General features: G+C 38.2%; 1 protein-coding gene across 7 annotated transcripts in view; it reads left to right on the top strand.

The window, feature by feature from the left end:
• The first annotated feature begins 7983 nt into the window (after nucleotides 1–7983).
• The window catches only part of LOC129745400 (RB1-inducible coiled-coil protein 1), a 76630-nt gene continuing 61987 nt past the window's right edge, over nucleotides 7984–22626 (top strand). For 5 of the 7 annotated variants that reach the window (XM_055738465.1, XM_055738463.1, XM_055738462.1 and 2 more), the window contains exon 1: nucleotides 7984–8132. The gene's annotated coding sequence lies outside the window, so the exon portion shown is untranslated. Of the gene's footprint in view, nucleotides 8133–8288; nucleotides 8675–11464; nucleotides 11482–22626 lie in introns of those variants that run through there. The other 2 variants (XM_055738459.1, XM_055738461.1) reach the window with 2 other exon arrangements.

The following is a 22626-nucleotide window of genomic DNA, read 5'->3' as shown; positions in this document are numbered from 1 at the left end:
ATTTAGTTACAATTCCTCATGAAAACCCATTCTGAAGAGGTATGGTTTTTGTCAAGTTTTGAGTTCCTGTACAAGAGATTCGTTGAATTGCAATTTAGAATCAAATTTAATTCAATTCGAAACGTCGAAAAGCGTCATAGATCGAAATGTTTCAAGCCAAGGGTGATTTAAGACTAAATTCTGCCGGAGGTGAGAAAAATTTCTGGCTTGCTTGTTAACACTTATTTTCAAATACATTTAAGATCAAGTAATTTTCCGTTACTACGGTGAAAATTTTACATGGAAAAAATCTTCATGGGGGGGGGGGGGGGGGGTTAAACTCCTAAACCCCCCCCCCCCCGTTCGCACGGCCTTGACGTAGACTCATTTTCGGTCATTTCAGACCCCCCCCCCCTTCCTCCCTCGTATACTTTTGTCCATATAAATTTTCGAAAATTTGTATGGAGTGTACACTTTGGCCAACCCCCCCCCCCCCTCCTCTCCACCCTGAGGTCTACGTGGTTTATGGATAATCCCAAGGGCTATCCATAAACCATGTGATCAAAATGTGATCAAGTTTTAACCTCCTTCCATTCGTCATCAATGAAAACTCTTATGAACCTTCAATCACCCCAACCCTTAAAATACCAACCCTTAAAATACCAAGTGGTTAATGGGTGGTCCTCTACGTGGGTCAGGTCAACCGCCAAAAAAACATACAAAGTTAAATGACTGGGAATTTCAGTTGAAAAGCAGAAAATTTCAACTAAATTTAAAGGCTGACAAAATCGGGATAAAAAGCTGACAAAATCGGGGATAGACAAAATCGGGGGTAGACAAAATCGGGAGCTGACAAAATCGGAACACTACTGTATAAACAAAATCAAGCTTTTGACTAGAAACGATAGACAAACATGTATTCTATGTTAGGTAAAAATTTGGTTTCAGTTGATCAATAAATTACTTTAAAAACATGATTTGAATTTAAGACGTATGTTGACTTTCTCATTTTCGAGTGCAATTTGGTTTTAACGACGTTTTGCGCAGCACTGGATTGCCGTGATGCAAAAGGACGTTAAAAACATTTCGGCAAGTGCGGTTCATAGGTCCTTTAGCATTTTCGCAGTAAATGCTTATTAAAATAGTGAAAATGATTGAAAATATTATTAGTTTAGAAGAGCATTGTTTGTGAGAGAGACTTAAGCTATTTTAATAGAACAACTGACTTGAATTGATTGCTGGGTAAGTAAAATTATAGTGTTATTTTTGATTGGTTGATACATGCATTACATTTTTACCCTACAACAGATGTATCCAGCATTAAATGTTTCCGCACTCGTTGATCGGTTAACGGAATTAAGGCCCGTGTCATGAGAGTATCAACAAGAATTGTACAGTCCAATTGAAACATTCCTGATGGACAGTCCCGGACAACAGCAATTCAAGAAAATTTGAACAAACACTTCCTTTTATAACATGAGTTCGAATTGTTTTGGAATTCATTTCATGCAACATACGGGACGGAACGGAACAGAATATCGAAGTTACGATCATGTTCAAACAAGTTTTATGATAAAACTTAATGATTTGCGAAACGACGTATGAGCAAGATAATCAATGCAATAGGACGTAAGTACATTTAAACCAGTAAGAACTTACTAATGCCCGTATCACATGTTCAAACATATTTGTCGTCTATTTTTTGCATAGGAGAACGAATTTCCGAACAATTCCGACAGTTATTTTTTAAATGAGAATCAAAAAGCTGTTTCAAAACTTCCACACCGATTTTCTCGAAAGTCATTGAGTGGCTCATGCGACCTAATCAAAAAAAACTCTAGAATTGTTATGATTTCAGCTAGGTAGTTGATTTTTTTGTAGTTTTTTTACCCCTAAATGTATACAGCACCCTTATGCTTTTAATTTTAGAAACATTTTTGACAGATAAATGAAAAATTAAATTCGAACAAAACAAAAAAAATACTGCAATTGGTGCTTTATGCGTTATGTTATTTTTCATTACGTTAATGTTATTGTTATTTTTTCATTACAAACAAAGTTTTTTTTGCAACTTACCCTTTTTTTTCTTAGTTGGGGTAAAAATCGCATGTTTTTGTAAAATTTAAAATAACTGGGTGAAACCAATAATTTTTCTGACTACGTCAATTTGATGTCTCATCAACCTTAAAACTTTTGATGTATAAGCGGTATGATTATCTGTGGACACTAAGCTTCTGGAAGCCATTGAAGTTGAAAAGCTAGTATGTTTTTCATAAACTTGCTAAAACGACCATATTTTAGTTTTTTGTTTGTGTTTTCGTGGTTTTCATCATATTTCACTGTGTTTTTTTTTTCATTTGTTTATGGCTTATCAACACTCTTAAATATAAAATAAATAAATAAATAAATAGTTTGAATAACTTAAATATTGCATGCACATTGCCCAATTCATTAGTAATAAATTTAGACACGAATGCCATAATGATGGTAAAGTGTCAAAAATAAAACCTAAAAAAAATTCTAATAAATTCAAAAAAAAAACCACAATATTTCGCAAAAGTAAACCAAGGTTGATTAAATTACTTAGTGAACAATTCATTTGAAGAGAAATGTCCATTAGATGTAATGTGCCGAATACATTTGTCCATCGAAAAATGGAGAAATTAAATATCTTCTTTCCTTCTTGTGATGGAAGCAGAGTAAGGCATTGTAAATTTTTATATGCTTAGAAAGAGAACATTTTATGGAACCACCCACATAAAAAATGTGAATATCACAATCTATAATTGAATGAAGGCGATAAGTTCACATATGAATGTATGGGAAAAATTTCATGAGCGAATTTTTTATAACCGACCATATACATACATTTTGTAGATTGGCCAAAAAACTGTTTTCCGAAAATAGTCCCAGAAAGTCAATTTTCGACAAAATTCAGATTTCGATTTTCTAATTTCCTTTGGTCCACTTTGGTGATTTTTGAGGATTAAAAAACCGAAACTTTGAGCGCTTTGAGGCACCCTATATCGAGTCCGACTGAGCTGAAATTTTGCACAGGTCAGTTTTTTTGGGCCAATCTACAAAATGTTTATAGTCGGTTTTCGAAATTCGACATAACTTATTTGGCTGCCACCCTAGTATACATATACGGTTGGGCGATCAACTTCAATAGATAAAAACTTGGGTCGCATTTCATAATAATTTCTCAGCAAACATTTATGAAGGTATAACGCAGGAACAACAGAATTATTCAAACAAATATACCAGATGAATAGATTTTATTAAACTTACCAAAATAGCATATAGCTACAAAAGTGGAGGCGATATATCTACAATGATAAGATTCCAACGATTCGATTTTCCCACAAAAAGCAAAATAAACAAAAAAAAATTCCCCGATCGAGATTTGAACTCCAGTCCTCCGAGTTCACTGACCGATATCCTACCACGATGCCAACTCGCTGCTATAGCAGCGATTCATGCTATAGCACTATAAGTGAGATTTTCTTTCTACGAACCGATCAAAGGAAGAGACTAGATAGAGAGTCAATTGAAGGACCGCCCATTTATCGTAAATCAGTTTACTCAAATCGTAAATGTCGAGGTAGCATGTTCTCAACTTTTTGGAGACATATTTACGAATTGACTAAACTGCTATCCGATTCAGGGGTGCCAGGTGGTTTCATCAAAAATCAGGACAACGTGAAGCTAAAAATCAGGATTTTTCAGGACACTTCTTGATTCATGAAATAATAAGGATTTCTGCTTAGATTGCATAAATAAAGGCGCAATTCAGGTTCTGTAAACGCCTTGATTTATGCAACAACAGTTTGCTGGCCTACGTAGTTTATATCGAAAAACACCATTTAAATACCATCTGAACCGAAGATTACCATCTGTTGAATGGGTTAAGCTATTCTATTATCTATTTATTCGATTTTCTCATAGATAAACTACAAATTCGATTGTATTTAAGAAGTTTTTATGAAAATCAGGACATATCAGGACATTTTAGGGACCAATTTTCAAAAATCAGGACAACTCAAGAGTTTTTGAAAAATCAGGACGGTCTCTCGAAAATCAGGACAAATCCTGATAAATCAGGACACCTGGCACCTCTGATCCGATTCCACTTTTTTGGGCAAAGCTTCCCTGTCAGGAAGGTTTGCTCAATCGGGCCGATTGCAAAACAGAGATGCCAGCACTCGAATTCTAGCGGCTAGAATTCGATCCGTTTTCGGTTCGATTTTCATCCGCCTGCTCGATTGCTCGAAAACAGACGATATTTTTTGCAGTGCTGCGATGAAAAAAACCAAACACGGGCAGTTTTCAATCACAGTAATCCGGTGCGTGTTTGTTTGTTGTACGAAAACGAACCAACGAGAAAACTGTCAATTCGGTCTGGTGTCTTCGCAATTCGAAACTGAAAATAAATGGCAAATTAGAGTTTTCTTTATCGATTTTTGTAATATTATTGTCTGATAAGAGCGGAAAGTCTATCAGCTGGTAACAACGGGTCACTTCATGGAGTTTATAGTTCGTAAGCCGGAATAAATTAATCAAATTGGTAAGTCGAAGCCGCCATTTGCGTTTTTTTTAAATTGAAATCGAGTTTGAATATTTAAATATTGATATTGCTTCCGTTCGTATTTCGCGTTAAGGTTGGATTTGTCATCATTCGTCGGAATGGCTCAACAAGCAGCCAACGTACCACCGATAACCAGTAGCAAAGTCCCTCACTCCGTTATCAAACAACAGCAACAGGCATCCAACTCCGGTCGCAGGATAAGAGATCATTTGTAAAGTGAGGATGGCATTCATAGAATTCGTACATAAAAAGCTAGGTTTTGGTCAACGAAAAAAAAAAAAACAAAACAAAACAACATTGTATCACTGAATGCAAAATTAAAAAATTTAAATAAATGTTCACATAGAAATGATTTTCTTTTTTTTAATTCATTTGAAATTTTGAAAAAAAAAACAACAACAAAACTTTTGACAATCGGCCCAAAAATGGTCCGAAAATCCGTTCGGTTTCGGTCCGAAATCGGCCCTTTTATTCGTATGGACGCTATGACAATCGACCCAGAAACGGTCCGAAAAATCGTTCGGTATCGGTCCGAAATCGGTCCTTTTTTCGGATGGACACTGAGGCAATCGGCCCAGAAACGGTTCGAAAATCGTTTGGATTCGGTTGGAAAACAGTCCGCTTGTTTTGACATTTAATCTGCTCGAACTGGTTGAAAAAATTTATCGTCGTCCGAAAAAGTGTTTCATTTTCGCGCGATTTTCTACTAAACTCGGCCCGATTTCTTATACGATTTCGGACCGATCGAGCAGATGAACGGACAAAAATCGGGCCGATTTCGGGCGATTTTTCCTGTCTGGGTTGTCGTAAATGAATGATAGAAAAGCACTCAATACCAGCGTGTTTACGATGGTTATTGAAAATATGTTACTGTTACTAATCGATTTGGATTATCATTTCTATTACGATTTCATGTTAGCTGGGTTTCGTTTAGAATAACAACGATTATGCCGTTAAAAAATGTAATTGAGAATAAGAAGCGAACAACGGCTGTTGTGAAAATTGGCATCGTCATATGCGCCAGTGAAAATAATTTGCACAGGAGTCTAAATGGGTGCAATTTCTTCAATAGCTAATAAAAGACGATCGATCGTTATACTTCGCCGCGTTGAGTATGTCAGGTTTAAGCGATTCGCATACCTTTTCTTCAAATGTGGTTCGCCGCATTGAATCGCATTTGCCGGTTCGCATCGCATCGCACTCACTATGTCATCGGCCTGAGTTGTTTCTCGAAAACTTAAGCGTTTCCGAGGGGTGTGTTCAGAAGACCGATTTAAATTCGAACTAAGAACTTGCCGAAGACCATAAACCTCTTAGAGGAATGAGTAAAAAATATGACGAATTCAAAATTCAGTAAGTATAGATTCGTTCAATCGTTGGTAAAAATCGGTTTCAACTGGTAGTTGTTCAACGAGCCAATGTTTTGGTCGAAACTGATTCTCTAGGATTTGACATTTAGTCCGGTTCCTTGACAGAAAAATGTCAGGTTTGTATGGGCTCAAAAAACCGTGGGCCCGTAATTTTGGTGGTTCTCAAATTCAATGACAAAGGAAAGGGATGCCATCCCCTTGGTAGAAACAAATTTCTACCTACGATTGAACGAAGCTACTGTGAACGAGAGTCGAGTCGACATGCTAGCCAACAGAGCTGGGCGACATGTCGTTTTGCTTGACTGTCAATTATCGACCTGACAGCTGTCAGATTTTTCGTCTCGCTCTGACGACAGCCAATCTGCCATCTCAATCAAAACAAGTCGCATCGAAAATCAGCTGTAATGTAGCTGCATCTCGCTTTGCCAAACGCGTCCGCCAACATCGATTTGCATCGGCCATCTCTCTCTTCTTTGTTCTCGGACCTGGCTGGCTGTCGTTAAGTCTGTTCAATGAAGCCCTGACGAGATGGGTCGAAACTGGTAGGAATGGATTGAAAGTTTTCTAATTAACTTCCTTTTCGAAATGAATTCCTGCCGAGCTGGATCGATTTTGACTAGTTTCGATCGATTTCAACCATTTCAACTTGCTTCTCTGAACAACGACCGGACTAGTTTCGACCAAAACATTAGCTCATTGAAAAACTACCAGTTGAAACCAATGTCTACCAACAATTGAACGAAGCTGTTGTTTGTCGACTGCTGACTGGTCTCCTGCTGCCTGCTGATTATTATTATGTGTGTTCAATGAAAGTTGGTTGAAACAGGTTGAAATAGGTCGAAACAAGTAGGAATGGATTTTGACAGTTGATAATCTGTCTCTTTCCAATTGACTTCGACCGATTTCAACCAGGTCGTCCGTTGAACATACGTTCACCAATACTAATGCGTGTTTTGTGCGTTGTACGCTCGAATTTCCAGACAGACCGTTTTCATTCAAAAATTTTTGGAACCTGCGGAACGATTACATTCATGCTTTTCTAAAATTTAATTTGGTTTAAAATTTCTTTCAAAATTCAGTAAATTTAGCGGCCTTGTGTCATTTATCGAAATCTTTTCAAATGTGATGTTGAGCATTTAGAAAACCAAGAAACACAAAATAAAATTGATTCTGTAATTGGTTTCTTGAAGAATAGTTCATATCATCAGAACATTTTCAATTACGTAAATGAACTCCTGTTACATGGTTTCCAATTTGTCTATGTATAAAACAAGTATTCGAATAATAAATTTTGAAGTAAAAATGGTTCGTTTCAAACTATATTCTTATTCAGTCACACTTCTTAATTAAAACCCATTCAAATGACGAGCTAGTGTTTTTGTATGTCTTATTTAGAGTTTCAATTAAAACAAAAGGTTAATTTAATTTCAATTTAAAATTTACAATTAAACATTATATTTCCAATTATAGTGTCGTCAAATGACATTAGGTTGATTAAAGTGTTAATTCCGCCGAAGGCGAACCAAATTTCTGACTTGTTTGTCAACACTTATTATTAAACACCTTTTAAGGTCAAGTAATATTCCGGAACTCTACGAAAATTTTACTTGGAAAAAATCTCCATGGAGGACGGGTTCGCACGGCTTTGGTTGGTACCTAGAAAGTTCAAAAGTACCTCCCGCTAGCACCACATCAAACGTTTTGATTGCGGTGCCAGCAGAGATCATGCATGAAAAATTAATAGCAGGAAGCACAGCGACAATCCCGACACGAAACACACAGGACCGACTGCCGACTGAATCCAAACATCCAGAGCACGAAAATGAAACGGCGAAAACGAAACAAAAACATGCTCTCTGTCTAACACACACGCTGCATGTGTGTTAGTGTGGTAGAAATGAATCCTGCTTTCGAGCTGGATCGGTTTCGACTAGTTTCGATCGATTTCAACTTGCTCCGTTGAACAACGACCAGACCTGTTTCGACCAAAACATGAGCCCGTTGAACAACGACCACTTGACAGAAACTAGTCGAAACCAATCGCTACTTACGATTGAACGAAGCTATTTTCGCTATCCATTTTGAAAAGCGAAAAAGCTCGTCTATCGTTTTGGTGTATTTCGTTTCGTGTGCGAATAATTAATGGAATTTTCCTCTCGCAAGTGAAGATTTCCGGTGCAAAAATAGTCTCAAACGTAAGTTGAAACCCGCGCCAGTGTTTTGCGATAGTTGGTGAAGTGGTAACGTTGTTTTCGGACCGTGAAAATGTGATTTTAAAATAGGTATTTTTTCAAATTGGAGGCAGCTAGGCAAAATGTTCAGTACATCGACGACCGTACTGCTGCTTCCTGCTTCCTTCGCTTAGATTTGCATCTCTTTCACTCTGCTGGCAATCGGAAGGGTAAAATCGATTTGCCTACTCTTTCTGACTCATAAGGAGGAGTGGAAACGCCATCTGCGTCTTTTATTTTTGAATCTACTGTGCGCTGTTTTTGTTTGAGTGAATTTAACTTCCATGAAAAAAACATTTTTTTGTTGTCTATTTGGAAACAAACATATTGAGTATGTATTTCGCAGTATGCATCACTTGCATAAATCAATCGATAGTGTTTTTATCTAAGGTGAAGAAAGTGCGTATTCATAGGTCAGATACGAGTCTGAAAATTGATTCGTAAGCCGAATTAAGCGAGTTGAAATCCGGAGCTTTTCCTTGCCGTGGATAGAGGGACCTGTGAATGTAAGTGTGATATATTTTTCTCGAAATAATACATCAAGGAATCGATAGGGCTTCATCCGAAGGTAAAAATCACAGTATGGATTGATATGCATTTATTTTAAATCATATACCTACCTACCGTATCTACAAAATAAAAGACACTGTCCGGTAATAAAAACTGTATTCATAACAGAGAAATCAAGAAAAAACTTTTATTGAATATTTTGTTTATGAACCAAATGGAATATTTATTTTCAAAGTATCCATAACATTACGACCATTTGATCAAATCTCATTTGCGATCATTATAACAGTGATTATGGCATAAGTATGAGCAGCAATTTAATTGTAAAGATTACGCTTCCAAATGACCAATTATCATAGATACTTTCAGATGGTTTCTGACTCCTGTTTTAAAGAATGATTCCCAAAACATTCTTTTCTGATTTACTGCAGGACTTTCAATGAAACAAGGCAGCGTTTTTTCGATACTAGTTTTTGTGTTACTTTTTTTTTTAAATATTAGTTAAATTACGCTGGGATAAATATCAATTAATTCTTCTGGCACCCTGCCCCCCCCACCCTTCGAAATTTCCAAAAAAACCCGAAAGATTACAAGAACAAATAACAAATTGTGGAAATGGGAGTAATTTTACCTTTTATATAACTTTCGTGCAATTTACTCCAATTTATTTGTTTTTATTATCCCTCCCCTCGCGATGTTTCAACTCCGAGTGACAAAAAAGGATTTAAAGTTTGTTCCGGCCTTATTTCTTAAAAAAAAAAAATAATAATAAAACAGGATCATGCCATTGAAAAGTTTCTAAAGATCTTCTTTCATGATTTGAAACATGGCTTCATAAAACTCGTTCTTAGTTCACTATACATATTTAAATACAATTTCATGAAATTTTGACTTTCACAAAATTCTTTGCGCAGAGCAGAAATAAGTTCAAAAGATCTCAAATGTGTCAGAAATTCTTGGAAATGCTTAAGGAACAATCCATACGACTAAGGCTTGAATTTGCAAAAATACGTGTGTAGCAGTCGAAATTTTCTGCTCGGGTCATCACCATCTGAAACCAGCCCTGCAACAAGCTTCTAGTTTGCTCCACTAGGAGCGCCACCTTATTTCCGCCTTCTGCGTAATTCGTCATTGTTCTCTAGCCATTACAAAGAGAAACACGTATTAAACGTTTGTAAAACAAATCCGTCTTTATATTTGTTTTCGATCCGTAAAACTTCCTACACGTGAAAAGTAAACTAGTCTATAGGGATGAATCATCCCAGAGGATGAAAATCCCGTACAAAAAAATTATTATATAATCTTCCTTCAATACTTTATGCGAGATCTACTTTTTGATAGTACAAAGTTATCTGAATAATATTTGGTTATCGAGAAATTGAGAAAACAAAGTTATATTTTTTTGCTATGAGCTTATGGAACTGTCAAACTTTGAACGCGTTTTTCTCGAAACAGTGATGTTAACGCATTCGCCGTATTCAAAATTCGATACCGAAATGTCCTATTCTCAAAATCAGCTTTTATACACTAAGTCCCCTCTAACTTTAATGGTCTCATGTATATTCTAATATGTATGTTCTTTGTACGCTATAACCTGAAAACGACATCTTTGCTCGAATTCCTATCAATTTCATACATTATGACTGTCATGGTAAGATCCCTTCTATCAGTAAATTCTTGTGTAATTCAATTTCTGTGAAACATAATTGTTCTTTGATTGGTTGATTCTTCCCAATTTCTCAGAAATCAATACGTATGCAGAATACATTCAGCTTGTAGCTTAAAATGCTTAAAATGGTCCACGAGTTTTAAGCTAAATCAAAACAACTGACTCATCAAGATTTCCAACATTTTCGGGATCCTCCTCAGCGCAGCGGATCAATTAAAACGGGGGAGCAAACATTTAACGCGGCGTGGTGCAGTTCAAAACAATTTTGATCACTATCTGTAGCTATACTTACACCTTACTGCGGAGGAGGTAAAAAAACGTGGCGCGCGGACTCGGAAAAGTGGGGTCGAGAGCAAATTTGTTGTTATTGTTTTGCTCGTGAATCGCACACGACAAGCAAATCCGGTCAGTTTGTGTCTGCCTGGCTCGAGGAAAGAAAGTTGGCTAGTCGTTATGATAAGTTACGTTGGGGCGGGCTTTTGCGCTGCATTTGTAGGTACTAGACCGCGATGCTTCTTCGGTCAATCTTTGCCCATGCGGTTGTGGCATTGTAAAAGCTGCTTAGGCCATTAGTGTGCCATTTAATATAATAAATTTCTAATAGTATTGAAGTTTCGTCTGATTGTGGTATTTGTCGACCCAGAAAATCTGCAATTGAACAAGTCAGATGTTACTAAAAAGTTGTTATTTTCTTTTCATTTAATTTTAGTTTTGATAATAATTTATAAAGTGTTGATCCGTGGACGCGGGTGGGGGCTCATTTATATCTGCACCTCTATATAAATGAGTTTACCTTGTCGTATGAGAAATTTATATTCTGATAGTAAAATATCACAATGTAACTCTCATAAGTACCAACGGATCACTATATGAGCTTTAGTGAAACGGAAAACAACGGTGCTGGTTCCACGGCTTTAAACCAACGCCCACCCATAAGCTCAATGGTCCAATCAGCAATGATTGTTTGACCTGTTTCTTATTCTACGTGATGAACCTTTTTAATGATATTATATATTTCAGGACAATATAAGATTCTATTCCTACAGAGACGGATTTGTAAACTATCTACCAAGAAATTCAAGCACTTGTAACGTGAAAGTGTATGTAAACTGGTATCAAAATTGTACCTCTCAAGTAAGTTATTTTGTTTTTCTTGCTCTCCATCAAGATCGGCTTCATTTAATTAAAAGGCCCAGGTTATATACAGAATATCGATTTTTTTCTGCTAATGATGTTGTTCGTTTCAGATACACACTTTTACACATCGTAACAAAAATACTCAGCCCACAGTGGCTATTATTTGTCTGTTACATTACACAACACAGTATAACACATTGTAACAACAAACCTCAGCCCACAGTGGCTATTATTTGTCTGTTACTTCACACAACACAGCATTACACATCGTAACAACAAACCTCAGCCCACAGTGGCTATTATTTGTCTGTTACATTACGCAACACAGCATTACACATCGTAACAACAAAACTCAGCCCACAGTGGCTATTATTGTATGTTACATTACACATCACAGCATTACACATCGTAACAACAAACCTCAGCCCACAGTGGCTATTATTTGTCTGTTACATTACACAACACAGCATTACACATCGTAACAACAAAACTCAACCCACAGTGGTTATTATTTGTCTGTTACATCACACAACACAGCATCAGACATCGTAACAACAAAACTCAGCCCACAGTGGCTATTATTTGTCTGTTACATCACACAACACAGCATTAGACATCGTAACAACAAAACTCAGCCCACAGTGGTTATTATTTGTCTGTTACATTACACAACACAGCACTACACATTGTAACAACAAAACTCAGCCCACAGTGGCTATTATCTGTCTGTTGCATTACGCAACACAGCATTACACATCGTAACAACAAAACTCAGCCCACAGTGGCTATTATTGTATGTTACATTACACATCACAGCATTACACATCGTAACAACAAACCTCAGTCCACAGTGGCTATTTTTTTTTTTTTTTTTTAAATTTTTTATTGGCTTTACCTCTATAACATAACCGGCCAAGTGTTGATTACTGTTCTACTTACATGTCTATTTCACATTCAATTACAAAATTAGCTATCGTTTTATATAATTCAATGTCTTTCTTTTTTAGTATCAAATGAATATCGGGTGGAATTCCTTTTTTCATTAAAATTCGCCAAATAGGTCTACGAAGATTTTCAAATCTGCTGCATGCGAAGATAATGTGATCAGGATCTGCGATGGATTCGCCACAACTACACGTAGCATCCAATAGGATACCATTCCTAGTGAGATGAGCAGGGAGTCGTGAATGATTTGATATTAATTTGGAAAGGATTACAATTTGTCTGCGGTTGAGATCCAAGCTACTAAACCATGGTTGGAGCGAAACGTTAGAGATGATGCTGTGACAGAAACGTCCTTTAGTTCCTGAATTCCATTTTGCTTGCCATTTGTGCATTGTTGTACGCCGAATCGGAAACTGGATGTCGAATGATGTTAAAATATAATCTGCTGTACCACCATTGATGCACGCACTTTTCGCCTCTTGATCTGCCAACTCGTTCATTGGAATACCTCTGTGAGACGGAACCCATATCAGATGGATTTCGTACCCCATTCTTTGACCTTCAAGAATGGATTCTTTTATATCGTACCAAGCAACGGGATATTTTTGATTGATGTTGATTTTTTGCAGGCTCGTGAGACAACTCAAACTATCGGATAGAATAATATACTGAGCAACAGGAAGACTTACGATCATTTTCGCAGCATGCCTGATTGCCAGAAGCTCTGCCATATAAACGGATGCTTTACTGTCGAGTTTGATCCCTTCTGCAGGTGTTCCAAAGTTATTTACCACAGCATAACCTGTGCCTTGAATATCTTTCGACCCGTCAGTTGCCAAGATTTTCGCGTTGGCATACACTTCCAAGAGATAGTTTGACACCAAATCAGCTGCCGATGAGTTCTGGTGTTCTAAACATAACCGTTTAACAGTGAGATCAATGGATATTTTTGTTCTTACAACTTCACGGTTGAACATGTAGCATGGGAGATTATTTAGAGGCTGTTCAAGTGGAATGAATTCGTTAAGCATTCTTGTTGCGCGGTGTATTCCCGTAGCCACTAAGCCACCGTCCAAGATCGGTCTGGAATATTGTCGATGCCAAGAAAGGAGTGACGCTCTTTTATTTACAAAACGCATGACCGCAAGTTCTCTTCTTTGTTGCAGCGGAATAATACCAGCCATCACTTCGAGTGAACCTGTGTGGGTGGTTTTTGTGGAGCCCAAACAGATTCGAATTCCTGCCCATTGTAGTCTATCCAAAATAATGGCTTCTTTTTGTGATAACTCCGTCATAAATATGGAACCGTATTCCAATATTGATCTCACACATGACTTAAAAATAACTAACAATGCTGCTGGATGTGCTCCCCATAACTGGCCCGATATGCTTCGTAAAAAGTTAAGATACGGAGCTGTACGTTTCTGTACCTCTCTAATATGACACGACCACGACAGATTTCGTGTGAGGTACATGCCGAGTAACCTCAGGGATCTGACGTATTCCAAAGTGCAACCGCCGATATTTATTTCTGGAGGATTATCGCATTGTTGTGTCGAGATCAGGAGGCACTTACATTTCGTCGGCGAAAGTTCTAACCCAAGGTCGAAAATATTTTCCACAACTATATCCACTGCCCTTTGGAGAGATTCGCAACTATGCTCCAGTGAGGTTCCTCTTACAGCAATTGTTGTGTCATCGGCGTAATTTACGGTTATCACATCAGGAGGGACACTGTTGATCAATCCACTGATCACAACATTAAAGCATAACGGACTTAGTGGAGATCCCTGAGGAAGGCCTTTCCACGTTGTCCTAGATATTGAATCTAATCCACTCGAAATGCACAAATTCCTTTCTTCAAACAGATGGAAGATACTTTTTACTAGACATTCAGGGACTGTTAATGAGCGTAATTCGCGGACCAGAACATTAATTTCCACGTTGTCGTAGGCGGCTTTGATATCGAGGCTACATATCACCACATGCTCTCTTCTTTTCAAAGCTAAGGAAGCTTCGTTAATCAGTGGAAACAACGCATCCATAGGCGATGGAAGCGGTGCCGAATTTGGGTGATGGTTTTCCACTAGTGCAAGCGGGATGCAGATACAATTTCACCCAACTTTTGACAGATCTTTACGGGTTTTTCTTAAGGAGGGAAAGAATAACTTTTCGATTCCATCGCCCATTGTTCCTCGTCCTTTCCTAAAACCGTTGATAGCTGAAGGGAACAGATTGTTGTTTTCGATGAAATGTTCTAGTCGATCTTTGATTATGAGTTCATACACTTTGCGAAAACATGAAGCTAACGCGATTGGACGAACAGCAGAAGGAGAAATCGGATCATGGCCACTTTTAGGAATCGGTACAATTTTATAGGTTTTCCAGCTTTCCGGAATTCTTCCTGAAGCAAAAATTTGGCAACAGATTATTCGCAACTGACTAAGCGCCGCCCATGGGAGACGATTTATGACGGAATATGGAACACCATCCAAACCAGGAGCCGAATCTTTACCGGTTTTCAAAACAGCTTGAATATCCGATACTGAGAATGGAAAACCAGTTTGAGAGCAACACGAACATTGTAGAAAAACCGGGGGTGGATTTTTGGCAGATGAGGGAGCCAACTTGTCCAAAACATCGTTGGCCAAATTGTCCGAAATTCTGATGTTTTTTGATGGCTCTCCGCGTCCTTTAAACCTTCTGGCCATCCTCCATAAGGTTGTGAGGGACGTAGAACTATCACAGCTATCACAAAAATGTTGCCAACTTTTCCTCTTCTTCTCGCGTACCAAATTTCTGAACCTTCGTTCTGTATTAGCGTACCCTTCGTAAGCTTCGGTTGACAGTTCTCGTTTCCAAGCGCGGAAAGCAACTCTGGTGGCTTTCTTCGCTTCTGTTAGCTCTTCGTCCCAATAGGGTTGCGGTATTCGGCGGGTGTGGTTCGAGTTTACTGATGGGCAGGACCTGCGCAGTGCTTGCCAAATCAGCTCAAAGAAGACATCAAAGCTATCCGGTTCTCCATTTTCGACGAATGATTCCTCGAGGCTTCCGGCAAAACGTTCCCAGTCGATTTTTCGAACATTAATTCCAGAGTAGAATTTCATCGCGCATGTAGTACTCGAATGAAAAACTATCGGAAAATGATCGCTTCCATTTGGTGAATCCAAAACCTCCCAGTCGAAGCACAAACTAAGGCTCGAAGAAACCAGCGTGATATCAATTGCGCCCCACGACCGGTTTACATCAAACCTAGTTGGCTGACCGTTGTTGAGAATGACGAGATGAGATGTTTCGATGGCTTGATGAAGACGGTCTCCACGTATGTTTCCATGCTCGCTTCCCCATAGGTGATGTTTTGCGTTAAAGTCTCCTCCAATGATGCACGGTTTCGGAACGGTTGATAAAAAATTTTCAAACTGAGTCTGCGATATGTTGGCTTGCGGGTGTATGTACACAGATACAATAGTGATCAACCCGGAGATGTATTTGATCTGGCAGGCAACGGCTTGAATATCCGCTGGCAGTGCAATAGGAAATGCTACGGGATTTAGTTCTGAACGAATCGCGATGGCTACGCCCATCGAGTTTCGTCTGTGATCTTTACGAAACATGGTGTGCTGCGGTAGATTAAAGTTTGTGTGACTGTCGAGATGTGTTTCACTCAAAAGCGAAATATTGATATTATGTGTATTTATGAGCTGGATTAAGGATGAGCGTTTACTATTTATCCCTCTACAATTCCATTGTAGACATTGCAGAGGAACGGTGGTTGTTAAAGTGCTTGGTGTGGTCTTTTTCATAATCTGAGATTAGCAAAATAGCCTTTCATTTTATCACTAACAACATCTGAAATTCTCTCCAAAACCATTTGCTGGATTTTTTGTCGAGTTTCAATATCTTCCTCAGGAACTTCCAGAGCATCTGCAACGATATCGATGACCTCAGTAGATTCAATCGTCGATCGGATCGAATCGCAAACCCCGTCAGAAATGTTAACTTCAAGTTGGGGAAGCTCATCGTCCGAATCGACATTATAACGACGTTTGCTGGAAGGATTAGATCCATTCTTGTCAACATTATTTGTTTGGCAAGCTACTGCCACGGTGGATATTGTTGTTGGTTGAGAGATGATCGGTAGTGAGTTTGATGAATCATTTGAATTTGTTCCACAAAACCAATCGACACGTCCTTGTGAAAAAGTGTCACGCCGCTCTTTATCGGTTTTCTTTTTTTGAATTATTTTCGGACATAGCTTGTGATCATTGGCCCGATGGGAGCCTAAACAGTTAACGCACTGTGGCTCACTATTTTCACACGCATGATCTTCGCCGCCCACTTGATCCAAGCACTGATTGCAGCGTTTAGCACTCTTGCATCCTTTTTTGTCATGTCCCAAGCGCCAGCAGTTACCACACTGGCGGACAGGATAAATGTATTGCTTAACAGCATAAAGCACTCTATTTAACTCGATGTGAGTAGGTAAATTCTGCCCAGCGAAAGTAAAAATCACCGTAAACAGGGCTTCCTCTTTATCATCAGCCAATTTTCTAAGCACACGACGAGCATGAACTATCTCCGGGTTATCAACTTGATTCGACTTGCGTTTATCGTAAGCATTAGCAAACTTCAATTCTTCATCACAAATATCCGGCTCAATATAGGCTACCCCCAGACACTCCACCAGCCGTTGGGGGATAAAAAAACGCACTTCATTTGAGGTACCGATGCCTGCTATTTCATTAGCAGCATCCCTCGATCGCATCAAAATTTTCATTTTGGTTTTAGAAACCGGCATAGCACGAATAAAATCGTCACCAAATTTCTTCACCAGACTTTTAGCAATCTTCGCAGCAGATATATTCCCGACATTTGTTTCAGCCATAACGAGATATGGCCCAGCATAATTTTCGTGATATTTCCGTACTCGAACTTCATTTTTCGATGACCTTGGTGTATCGTTGTGGGTCATTGCACCGCTCGACAATAGAGTGTGGAAGGAGAGAAGAAAAATAAATTAGATTTCAATTCAGCTCACACACACGATGTGCAACGTACCGTAGTTCAAACGAGACTGCACAGTGGCTATTATTTGTCTGTTACATTCAACCCCCTGGCAACTTGACAGTTCTGGCGAGTTTCCTGTGCCTGATTAAAATCCGCAGATGTCGCATGTGTACCGCTTGTTTACATACTTTTCGAGCCATGCGTATTGAAAGGGCACATCATCAAATGTGGTGCGAATCATAAAATTCGAATGAATGAAAAAAGTTTCAATCGAAATTATTATTCTCATTCAATATTCTACCTATTTATTTATTGTATAGAAACAGTTTTCCATAAACAGAGAAATGTTCTGCTATTATTTGAATGTTTTGTTATACTAAAATTTTCATATGTATCGCAGTTTATGAAAATCACTCGATGATTGTTGTGCTAATGTTTTGTTTTACATTTATTGTGTACGATCGTCATCAATAGTTTCGGTGGAAGGGGTTCTTTTCCCAAAAATCTGCCGTATATCAGTGAATTATTTTGATCAGTCCAGAAGTTTTAAACCTAATAAAGGACACACAAATTTACGTCTGTGTGCCGTTTGCTTCGACTGAACTTTTGAAAACAGATTTATTTTACGTTTACTGAGCTAATTTTCAATTCTAAACGTTTTTTTTTATTTGTTGAATCGATTAAAAGAAAACATATTTCCATATACGTCCTTCCGACATGTTAAGTCGCTTGATTTTCGATTTGGCAGAACCAGAGAACCAGAAAAACTGACACACGCGATTTGTATGGGAAACGTCAAGTTGCCAGGGGGTTGGTTACATTACACAACACAGCATCAGCGGTGTGTAGACTCGCTTCGGAAAGAATCATTCGGCTGTTTTTTTCCGAGTTTAACTTGTTGTGTGCAGATTGATTTTATCTTCGTTCCAATCATGACGTGTTGCACACAAAACGAAGAGAACAGTTCCGAATTGATGCTTTCCATGCCTCGCAGGAATAAAATCACACCAACGAAACAACAGAACGAAGCTTACCGTACACGAATGCTCACGAGCGATCGTTGCCCGACGGACCGAGTTAACATTCCTCGCACCCTTCTTTCGCTCGTTTCCCGTTCCCTTGTATCTATCACTTTTAGCCACGCCCCCATGCGTTGTCCGATTGATGTGTTCGACTGCCGAACGAAAACGATTTTTTTATTCAATACGCAGAACTGTCATTCGCTTCGCTGATGTTTCCCCCGATTGCTGTTTACTCCTGCCGAGTTTACCCGAAGCTTACTTCCTGATGCTTTCCGAGTTGAACTTTAGATAGCATCATTGCAGATTGAGTTTAACGAAATAAAATCGTTCTGCAAAGAAGGGAAAAGTGCGAGTATGTAAACTCGCGATTTTAACATCTCTGCACAGCATTAGACATCGTAACAACAAAACTCAACCCACAGTGGTTATTATTTGTCTGTTACATCACACAACACAGCATCAGACATCGTAACAGCAAAACTCAGCCCACAGTGGTTATTATTTGTCTGTTACATCACACAACACAGCATTAGACATCGTAACAACAAAACTCAGCCCACAGTGGTTATTATTTGTCTGTTACATTACACAACACAGCACTACACATTGTAACAACAAAACTCAGCCCACAGTGGCTATTATTTGTCTGTTACATTACGCAACACAGCATTACACATCGTAACAACAAAACTCAGCCCACAGTGGCTATTATTGTTTGTTACATTACACATCACAGCATTAAACATCGTAACTACAAAACTCAGCCTATAGTGGCTATTATTATTTGTTACATTACACAACACAGCATTAGACATAGTAACAACAAAACTCAGCCCACAGTGGCTATTATTTGTCTGTTACATCACACAACACAGCATCAGACATCGTAACAGCAAAACTCAGCCCACAGTGGCTATTATTTGTCTGTTACATCACACAACACAGCATTAGACATCGTAACAACAAAACTCAGCCCACAGTGGTTATTATTTGTCTGTTACATTACACAACACAGCACTACACATTGTAACAACAAAACTCAGCCCACAGTGGCTATTATTTGTCTGTTACATTACGCAACACAGCATTACACATCGTAACAACAAAACTCAGCCCACAGTGGCTATTATTGTTTGTTACATTACACATCACAGCATTAAACATCGTAACTACAAAACTCAGCCTATAGTGGCTATTATTATTTGTTACATTACACAACACAGCATTAGACATAGTAACAACAAAACTCAGCCCACAGTGGCTATTATTTGTCTGTTACATCACACAACACAGCATCAGACATCGTAACAGCAAAACTCAGCCCACAGTGGCTATTATTTGTCTGTTACATCACACAACACAGCATTAGACATCGTAACAACAAAACTCAGCCCACAGTGGTTATTATTTGTCTGTTACATTACACAACACAGCACTACACATTGTAACAACAAAACTCAGCCCACAGTGGCTTTTATTTGTCTGTTACATTACGCAACACAGCATTACACATCGTAACAACAAAACTCAGCCCACAGTGGCTATTATTGTTTGTTACATTACACATCACAGCATTAAACATCGTAACTACAAAACTCAGCCCATAGTGGCTATTATTATTTGTTACATTACACAACACAGCATTAGACATAGTAACAACAAAACTCAGCCCACAGTGGCTATTATTTGTCTGTTACATCACACAACACAGCATCAGACATCGTAACAACAAAACTCAGCCCACAGTGGCTATTATTTGTCTGTTACATTACACAACACAGCATTACACATCGTAACAACAAAACTCAGCCCACAGTGGCTATTATATGTCTGTTACATTACACAACACAGCATTAGACATCGTAACGACAAACCTCAGCCCACAGTGGCTATTATTGTTTGTTACATTACACATCACAGCATTACACATCGTAACAACAAACCTCAGCCTACAGTGGTTATTATTTGTCTGTTACATTACACATCACAGCATTACACATCGTAACAACAAAACTCAGCCCACAGTGGCTATTATTTGTCTGTTACATCACACAACACAGCATTACACATCGTAACAACAAACCTCAACCCACAGTGGCTATTATTTGTCTGTTACATTACACAACACGGCATTACACATCGTGACTACAAAACTCAGCCCATAGTGGCTATTATTGTTTGTTACATTACACAACACAGCATTAGACATCGTAACAACAAACCTCAGCCCACAGTGGCTATTATTTGTCTGTTACATTACACAACACAGCATTACACATCGTTACAACAAAACTCAGCCCACAGTGGCTATTATTTGTCTGCTACATTACACAACACAGCATTATACATCGTAACAACAAACCTCAGCCCACAGTGGTTATTATTTGTCTGCTACATTACACAACACAGCATTACACATCGTAACAACAAAACTCAGCCCACAGTGGCTATTATTTGTCTGTTACATCACACAACACAGCATTACACATCGTAACAACAAACCTCAGCCCACAGTGGCTATTATTTGTCTGTTACATTACACAACACAGCATTACACATCGTGACTATAAAACTCAGCCCATAGTGGCTATTATTGTTTGTTACATTACACAACACAGCATTAGACATCGTAACAACAAACCTCAGCCCACAGTGCTATTATTTGTCTGTTACATTACACAACACAGCATTACACATCGTAACAACAAAACTCAGCCCACAGTGGCTATTATTTGTCTGTTACATTACACAACACAGCATTAGACATCGTAACAACAAACCTCAGTCCACAGTGACTATTATTGTATGTTACATTACACATCACAGCATTACACATCGTAACAACAAACCTCAGCCTACAGTGGCTATTATTTGTCTGTTACATTACACATCACAGCGTTACACATCGTAACAACAAAACTCAGCCCACAGTGGCTATTATTTGTCTGTTACATTACACAACACAGCATTACACATCGTAACAACAAACCTCAGCCCACAGTGGCTATTATTGTTTGTTACATTACACATCACAGCATTAGACATCGTAACAACAAACCTCAGCCCACAGTGGCCCCTATTTGTCTGTTAAATTACACAACACAGCATTACACATCCTGACTGCAAAACTCAGCCCATAGTGGCTATTATTTGTCTGTTACGTTACACAACCCAGCGTTACATATCGTAGCATCCAAACTGCAACACATTTACACATTTACATAACGAATAGTAAAACCCTAAATTTGCTCGTAATACAGCTCCCTGACCTTCTAACCTATCAGGGAGCAACCAGTGTTCAATTGAGTGCCAGTGCTTAGTCCCTCTGGTGTATTACGGTCTCGTCCAACTCTTTCCCATCTCATGTACCTAGCTTTCCCCCGCGGTGAGAAGTTTTAGCCTCAAAAGGGCTCTGTGATTTCTCACAAGCTGCCGCATAAAAAAAAAAAAAAATAATAATAATAATTTATAAAGTGTTGATGATATTCAAACAAGCATAGGCTTTGCACTTTATCAAATAAAACAAATGTTAGAAAAGAAGATGTTTTTTGTTCCGATTATAGTCGTTTTACCATCTTTATGGTATTCGCGACTTTATATCAAAGTTGCAGTTGGCGGACAGTTATTAAAATACTTATCCGGTACAACTGTGTTCGATGTTTACTTTTGCGCTTGAACTCGCGGACATTTCTGTGTTTCTGTCAAAATTTCCGTATAATTTAATTGAAAACGCTAGAAACTGACAACTTTCATATGATAAAACTAAAGTTTTATAAAACAAAGGTTAGGGTTGCCATATTATGGAGGCAGTTCATCCATAAGAAAAACTTGATCAAATCTGTTTTGAGATCTTCATTTCTCTCTTTAAGTGTTAATTAAAGCTTAGATTCGAAGTTTTATTGATAAAAATCACATATTTATTCTTTTTAACCTGTTATTGTAGGATAGAGGCATTTTACAAACATGATAGGAGCATACAAAAACACTCTCTTATTCCATTATCTAATCATTATTAAACCTTCATAAAAGCTTTGATTTGTTTTACTTTTTAAGTACATTTGAATAAGAGTCAATAACAACCCAAGTTTTGGTTTTGAGCTTCTTTTCGTATATTTCCTCATGTCAAAGTATTACATCAAAAGGTATCAAAACCTTGTATAAATTTTTG

This window comes from Uranotaenia lowii, chromosome 2 (genome assembly GCF_029784155.1).
Source record: "Uranotaenia lowii strain MFRU-FL chromosome 2, ASM2978415v1, whole genome shotgun sequence".
Taxonomy (NCBI): Eukaryota; Metazoa; Arthropoda; class Insecta; order Diptera; family Culicidae; genus Uranotaenia; species Uranotaenia lowii.
Note: the sequence above shows the minus strand (reverse complement) of the source record. Positions and strands in the feature narration are given on the sequence as shown.